Source organism: Phaethon lepturus, unplaced genomic scaffold, assembly GCF_000687285.1.
Source record: "Phaethon lepturus isolate BGI_N335 unplaced genomic scaffold, ASM68728v1 scaffold2912, whole genome shotgun sequence".
Taxonomy (NCBI): Eukaryota; Metazoa; Chordata; class Aves; order Phaethontiformes; family Phaethontidae; genus Phaethon; species Phaethon lepturus.
Genome location: NW_010525345.1, coordinates 87,860 through 95,632, shown reverse-complemented (window position 1 = coordinate 95,632; position 7,773 = coordinate 87,860).

Below are 7,773 nucleotides of genomic sequence, written 5' to 3'. Positions count from 1 at the left end.
CTAGAGAAGTAACACTCTTCCAACTTAACAATTGTAATACTATCACAGGGCAGGGTAAATACGCTTTAGGTACAGATACGCTTTAGGTACCTAGGAATCTGGATAACCTGAATGGGAGTTAAAGGCTAGTGGGCCCAAATCCTGTGCTGGGTTGCTTGTAGCTGAAGTTGTCTCCAGCCCCAAACCTGAAGCATGGATGTGAACTCTCAAGCATGAGACTCGTGAAGAGTTTGAAGTTCTGTTTCAGAAGTGCTTCACTCTGAAAGAGACAGGCCATCTGGGTGCTAATATTTTACTTGCTTAATTCCCACACAGATCTTTAGCTGAAGCACTTGTCTGCCTTGCCATCCTTAGAATTGCAGTCAACTAAGTCTTGTTAAACTCTTCTGCAGGACTAAGCTCCCTAAGGAGCGCTATAGTGTAATCATGCTGGGGTTTGGGACCCAGCTGTAGTGTAGAGTCACCCAGTTCCTCAAAGAAATGTGTCTGAGCCCTAAAAGGATTTGAACTAAGCAGTCTTATGTCCTCAGCATTTCCTGTTTAATGGGTTGGGCACATTCCTGTTCAGTGTGCTGGTTAAGGCTGCTTGCCCCAATGCAATTAACTTCTTTCATCCCTTGTACAGGAGACATAGGACTGATTAGTGGTGTAACTCAGGGCTAAAATTTTTAAGCTTATTAGCATTGTATCAGTTTATGGATTTAGTCTACATGGAATACCTTTAAAGCAAATAGACGAAAAACAGATTAAAAGAATTATCCCCCAGTAAGTTTAATCGAATAGAGTTGAGGCTATTCCATCAGACATCTCAAACCACACTGCAGTCGCGATGAATTTATTTGGGTTGGTACCTTTTTCTCGTACATCCTAAACTATGCAAAGGGGAATTATAATTATATTTCTCATTACCAACTATTGATTAGAGTTTTTTAAACTGCTTTGAACATGGAAAATGGCTGTAGTTCAAGATCGGATGTTCATTGCCTGAAAATTGCATATAGAGAATCTTTGTAGTGGTAAAAAAGACAAGGAGGACAAAAGGTGATTCATAAAACCTGCTGACAGAGATCCAAGATTTCAAATCTTAACGTGATTTCTATGTTATGTACTTGCACGGGACAAAAATGGTTGTAATTACTGTGAATTCCTCTGACTTGCTCTACAAAGGCTGTGTCAGTAAGAGAATTTATCAGCAAAGGGCATCCAGGGGGCATATAGGTACAATTATGAACATCTTTCAAAACTATCTCGGCACTTGTGCCTGCTGTGTGCTCCTTTGATACTTTTCTTTCATATGGATGGCTGTCACTTAAAACACAAGCCTGTGTTGTAGACGGCAGAGAGTTTGTCAGAATCAGCCAAAATTAATGAAGAAAACCTGCTTGAATGGAGTGAGTTTTTCTGTAGTAAATTACTTTAAACAATACCCTGATTACCTTCATCTGTGTCTTAAACTGAGAAAAGAGAACTGAAGAGTGGGTTACTTGTCTCTCCTAGAATAGACCAAAAATTTTTGCTGTATTTTAGGTTTTTTGCGGGAGTGGTAGGGGTAGTGATGAGGAATACAGCAGATGCTTATCTCTGCTGTGACAGGGAGCAAGGAAGAGATTGTATCCCTGTGATAATCAGGAAGGAAAAAGGCTTTTCGAGATAACATCTTTTCAGTTATCTTCTTCCTTACCTTGGAAGCAGCAAGTCTTCTGGATTATTTCTTTGCCTATTTGTCAAGGATGCTGAAGAAGCAAGCAGAACTTAAAAAGAGGGTAAAGAAACAAGAGTGCAATAGAAGCAAGAAGTCTGAAAGCTCATTCCTGACTGGAGGGAGAAGATTGTGGTAGGAGCGTCTAAAGACAGAAGGAAATGACGTGAAGATGTAGTGACATGGCTAATCAGAAATAGCCACATAGAGAAGTGCATATAATAGCAACGGTGGCAATAAGAATGGCAACAAAAAGAATTTGTGGAGATTGCTGTTCAGTTACTGTCGTAAGAGGTAGCTGGATTGTATTTTGCTCTTTGAAGCCCCATTGGTTTACATAAAGGCAATAAAACTAAGTACTTGAAAAGTGACAAAATATGAAAGCTTAAGCTGTATTAACTAATGAAATACCTGTAAGATCATACAAATGCAACAAAAATAAGGAGTTAAGAAATAACAAAGTAGGAAGAATGCAGGAATTAATTACATGTCAGTAATGTGTTGCTATAGCTGTCTAGACATGGTAAATAAAGTACAGCTTGACATATTGCCGCCTTGTTCAAAATGTTTGACTGGGTGGGTGTACACACATACACCTGACCTCATGGGGAACTGTGGGGAGTACTTTTAAGCATCAGAGAAGGTGCTGGATCTTGAATGAAATCAATAAGTCATCTTATTTTTAATTTCATTGCTATGTCTAGTTTCTCCCAGTGCTTGTGCAAAAAGAACCAGTTTGAAGTGTACTGTAACATAGTTTCTGGAAAAAGCAAAGACACACACTGCCTTACCTGAAGATAGGCATTATATATTGAAGCCAAAGATGAAGTTACCCAGCAGCTGTGCCTTGCCTTTTTGAATCCATGTTGTTTTCAGACTTGTTTGTGCTTGTGACTGTTACAGAAAGAATAAGGCTCATATTCTGCCTGGTTTTCAGATGGATGAGGTTTGAATGCAGGAGGTTTTACTCCCATGCTTAGAGCTGAGTAAGAGCTGAGTACAGTCCTGCTAAGGTTGTGTAAGGAATGTTCCACATTTGCTTCACTGGGATGAGATCAAATCAGAAAGGAATTTGGGAGATCTGTGCCCCTTTGGCCCAGCCTGCAGACTGGTTCTGAGTATGAAGTATCAATAGTGCACTGTTGGGGGAGAAAAATAAGTTATACCACCAGAAACATTTTATGTAAGCTGATTAGGTAATTCTGCTGCTCTCCCCATTGCTGATCAGACCTCGGCTGCAGTATTGTCTAGTTTTGGACAGCTTATTTGAAGGAAAATGGGGACCAAGTGAGTGGTATCAAAATCAAAACAAGAAAGAATGGAAGTCTGCAAAATGTGGCCTGTTAGACTGAGAAAGTTTAGATGTGTTTTGGTCTGGAGGAAATGAGACTGAGGGAGACTCAGAGAGGCAGTCCTCAAGTATGTTAGAAATTGATCCACAGAGGAATAAGGTTTTGTCAGAGTTTGCTGTAGATAAGGCAGGGAAATAATACACTTGAATTGCAACAGGGGAAATGTGGGTTAGGTATTAGGAATACCTTTATTATGAGAGAGGCTGAAGGACCGGAATACATTCCTTAGGGAGGCTGTGGAATCTGCATAATAGAAGGGTTTTGAGAATAGACTGGACAAACTTTTTGTGTAATGCTGCTGTTTCATCCTGCGTTGGGATAAAGAAGAGAGGAGAGATTAGGTTATCTCTCAATCTCTTTCAGTCTTTCTATGCCTAGCAAGGGCTGTATTCCTCTCAATGTGTAATCTGAAATTTAGGGAAGATTTACTTCTGGTCTGTATGTGAATTTTTTTTTTTTTCCTTAGCATTAGTAAATCTTCCAGATGCTGATATACCCAAGATGTATGATAGCCAAGTTTCAACTTGTTCTGATCTTTGGGAACTAGGTTTTTGGGGTTCTTTATTTGTTTTGAATTGATGACTAAGTGGTGATAAGCTGTTGTCAAAAGTGTAAAAAGGCCATTTGACAATAATTCCAAGCTCTTAACTATTTTACTTACGTGGTTGATTTTAATAAAATGTCAGCTTTCCTTTTGGCTAAACAAGCATATCTAGTAGTAAGCATTAAATCAGGTGGACTGGTGCAATAACTGGGAGACACCTGTTTTAGGAAATAAGTAATTTCCTTCTGCTTCTTTACTTTTTTTTTCTGTCAGCATTTAATTAAGAAAAAAGAGAGGGAGTTGGCCATCTGAGAATTTAAAGTGTCGACTCTATTTGCTGTTTAAAAGCTTTTTGGCTTTGATTGCAGAAGACAGATTTTCATTGCAAAGTTGTCCTCATGCATCACGGTTATCATTTGAAAACATGAAATTGCCTGAGATAATCTGTTGTCTTTGGGAAGAGAATTTAATTTTAAGATAGAGTGTTTGGGCCTGATGAGATTCCGTGTAGGTACACATAAGAAAACATACTGGGTTCAGTGCAGAAGTAGGGTGTCACAAAAACAGAGTAGTGTATATCATTCTTGGGGTATTAATGGAATTGCTCAGTTCTCTTTCCTCAGGAGACTTGCCTCAGGATATTTGTCATAAGTGAAGGTATTAAAAAAAACAAAACACGCAAGCCCCTCTAAAAGTAGTCAGAAAGAAGTTTTGTGCAAGGATTATGGGAGAGGTATGTGTAAGCTCTACCAGCTGAGTCCACAATATAAGCTACTCCTTGTGATTTTTATTGTGAATCCTTTTGCTTAGATCACTGTGAAGCACAAAAACATACACACAATAACATAATTTTTGACACATTAAAATATTTTCTTCTCTTTGCCCCACTTGACCTATGCGACAGTACAGGGTAGTCATCTTTTCAACTGAATACCAGTTCTGCTTTCACTAGTGTTGCTAGCCTATTGTCTTCCTGCAAAACAGGGACATGCCACAAATCTTCTGAGATCCACTACAGCTATTGAATACAGTCTAGTTAAATCTTTGCAGAATGCTGGAGCTATGAGGGTGACCATAAAACCAAGAAAAAAATGTGTTTATAGAAATTCTTCTAGAAAGAAATGAAGGCTGAGTAGCAATACAGACAAAGGGACCCAGGAGGTTGGGGAGGAATCCTTCCCCCCATACAACTCTGCCCAGACATGGCTCTGTGAGTTGTTGTGACCACCTGGACCTAAAACCTGCCTTGTCTTAACTCATTTATCTTTTTGCTAATGCAGGAAAAAACCTCAGTTTGTCATGATGGGCAGTGGGGCAGAAGGGATGCTATGAAGAAATCATTTTGCTTATATTTTCCATTTCTCCTGCAGTTGTTGCTAAATCATAAATTTATCACAGCAGGAGCTTGCCATGTTCATAATATTATATCATAGTGACTTACGGAGATGGAAAGAAAATCATATACATGTGGTGCCAATTTTCAACTAAAATCTCATCACTTTGCCCAGGCAGCTTTGTTTCTTGAATCTGGCTCAAGAGAGTTTCACAGATTTTGGAAATTATGGGTATGTTCTTCCACTGATCTCCTTTGACAAATATATCTAAGAGTTCTTAGGTACAAGTGAGCCTGGACTACAAGACAGGATGATGGCGCAGTTGGCTAAGCTTCCTAGTTGTGAATTTGCTGCCTAGCTTAGGGATGAAGCTTTAGCCAGTATTAGTAATCCTGATTGTCCTATCTTTATTAAAACAACGATCTGAGTTTATCTCTAGTTCTGCCATTTTTTCCGTATCTTTGCTATTTATTCAGTTCTTGTATCTTCTGCTTTTATTGCCTTTCATTAGGCTCATTTATTTATCTGGTCTCACATTTGGATTTCTTCAGTTAAAATTGGTTTTGAAGAGCTTATGATACATTTCTGTGTATAGATATATAAAAAAAGAATGATTCCAGGTATGTTGCAGTGCTGTAGCACTATCATTTTTTTTCAGAAATGAATTTGAGACAATCTAAGTTGCAGATCTTGTCATGTCTATGTCACAATGGCATCATCAGTGAAGCTTCTGCAGTTTAAAGAGAAAAATAATCTGTATGCAACCTTAAAAATGCACTGTCCTTGTTTCATGCGAATTAGCCCAAAACCAAAAGAGGCCAAGGCTATAGCAGTACTGGACTTTTTCTGGCTTCAAATTGTGGCTTTTAACATCGATACTGCTAAACCAGCTAAGAGATATTGAAGGATATAGTTTCTCATTTAAAATTAAATCATCCCCTCTTTGGAGAAATTAAAAAACAAAAACAAAACAACCAAAAAACCCAAAACAAACTACAGAAGAGAAGAAAGGGAGAAGGATTCAAGGAAGTCCAAAAGTCTAACCTTGCAGAGTTTCTGCCAAAACCTTCCTTTCAGAAGATTTTGTGATCTGTTTTCAATTTAAATCTGCATGTATTATGCTCACTGTTAAGGTCCCTAAACCTTAGGATGTATGAGGATAGTACTGTCTACTTAGGTACAGCTACAGAGAAAGGATGAAGATAATGCCTCTGCCTTGAATTACCTCCTCATACACTGGTCAATCTTCAGCATCATTAGCTTTGTACCCTTCATAACTGTCTCCAGAAGAATTGAGGAAGTTAAAAGCTGTGGCTTGCTAGGCAAGGAGAGGAAAAGAATAGTTTCATTATAGTTTTCATAAATCTGAGAAAGATGGATAAAATCTTCCTATGTCAAAAGAATATGAAGCTGTCTTATTTCTGTCTCTTTGCAACTAGTAAAACAGGAATAGCTGAGAAATGAGTTTTCTTGATAGCGAAAATATGGCTGGAAAACTATTTGAATATTTGTAGGGGATAGGGCTTACATCATGTTGTTTTTCACACTTCTTACTTCCCTGAAAATCTGCATTTAAATATTTTTTCATTAATACTCTTTACCACTGTAGATACTGGCCTGTGTTTTTGAAGGTACTGTTCAACTCCTGGTCCTATGTTGATACTCCCAAACTTACATGCTAACGTTTTCTCACCCAAAAGAATTGAGAGGCAAATTTACAATTTCCATTCAGTCTCACACTAAGGCATCTCTTCTACCAAAAAAATTATGCTACAGAATTTTTCTGGCAAAATCTGAACTATGTGATAAAAATTATTTTAAAAATATGAGGTTTTGTTATAGACATTGTGCCCAAATTTTGCTACAGCTCAGCACTCAACAACATAGTACAGAATACTATGAAGGAGAATTAAATCATAGTTTAGTTCCATCTAGACTAGCAAAGCCAATTTTTTTTTTTTTTTTAAGCTAAGCTGGAAAACTTCTGTGGGTCCCCCAATACTGGTTTTTACAGTGTAGGCAGGACTGACTTTTGTGACTCAACTAACCATGTTTTTTTAATTAGATCACATCCTAAAGGAAAAATGTTACTAAAACATCTGAAAATATAAAATATAAAATGCATTGGGCTTTTCTAGGAAAAGATATGTATAAAACTATGCAAATAAAATACAAAGATGGCAGTATTGCTTGTGAAATTGTGCTTAACAAAAGAAGGCTTAGGAGTTCTGGCCTCAGCAGTTCACGATCCACTTCTGTTTGTTCACCGGGAAAGGTGTATTAATAATTTTCGTAAGAAGTGCTTGGCATCCAAGGTGTCTTCTAAATCGACTAAATCACAGTACTGGCCTTTAATTGAAATATTTTATCCCTGCATCTGTCTAGGCTGCACTTTTTATAACTATTGTTTAAGGAGAATAAGGTGGGAGCATCTGTACTACAGCTGCTGTTCAAATAGAGCAATGTCTTTACTGTAGACAAAACACTTGGCAGAATTGTTTTAATTTATTTGTTTATGAAGAGCCAGAAATAAGAAGGCTTTATATTCTTTTGAAGTGGGAATATTTTCTTCATTTTCTTGAGATTTTCAAAAAATGTTTTTCCAGAGGGTATTTCATAAACTAGGATAGACAACTATCCAGCAACTCTTTTATTTCTATGACATGAGGAAGAAGGAGATTCTTCTCTTTCTGTGCATCATTTCTTGGGATTGTTAGGTTTGATATGAAGTATTTATTAATAGTTTCCAGAAAGATGCTGTGATACATTTACAAGAACTTGCTGAATTTATTAGTAAGTGTGCAGAGGACAAACTGTTTTCTTTTTAAGTAATTGCAAATGGAA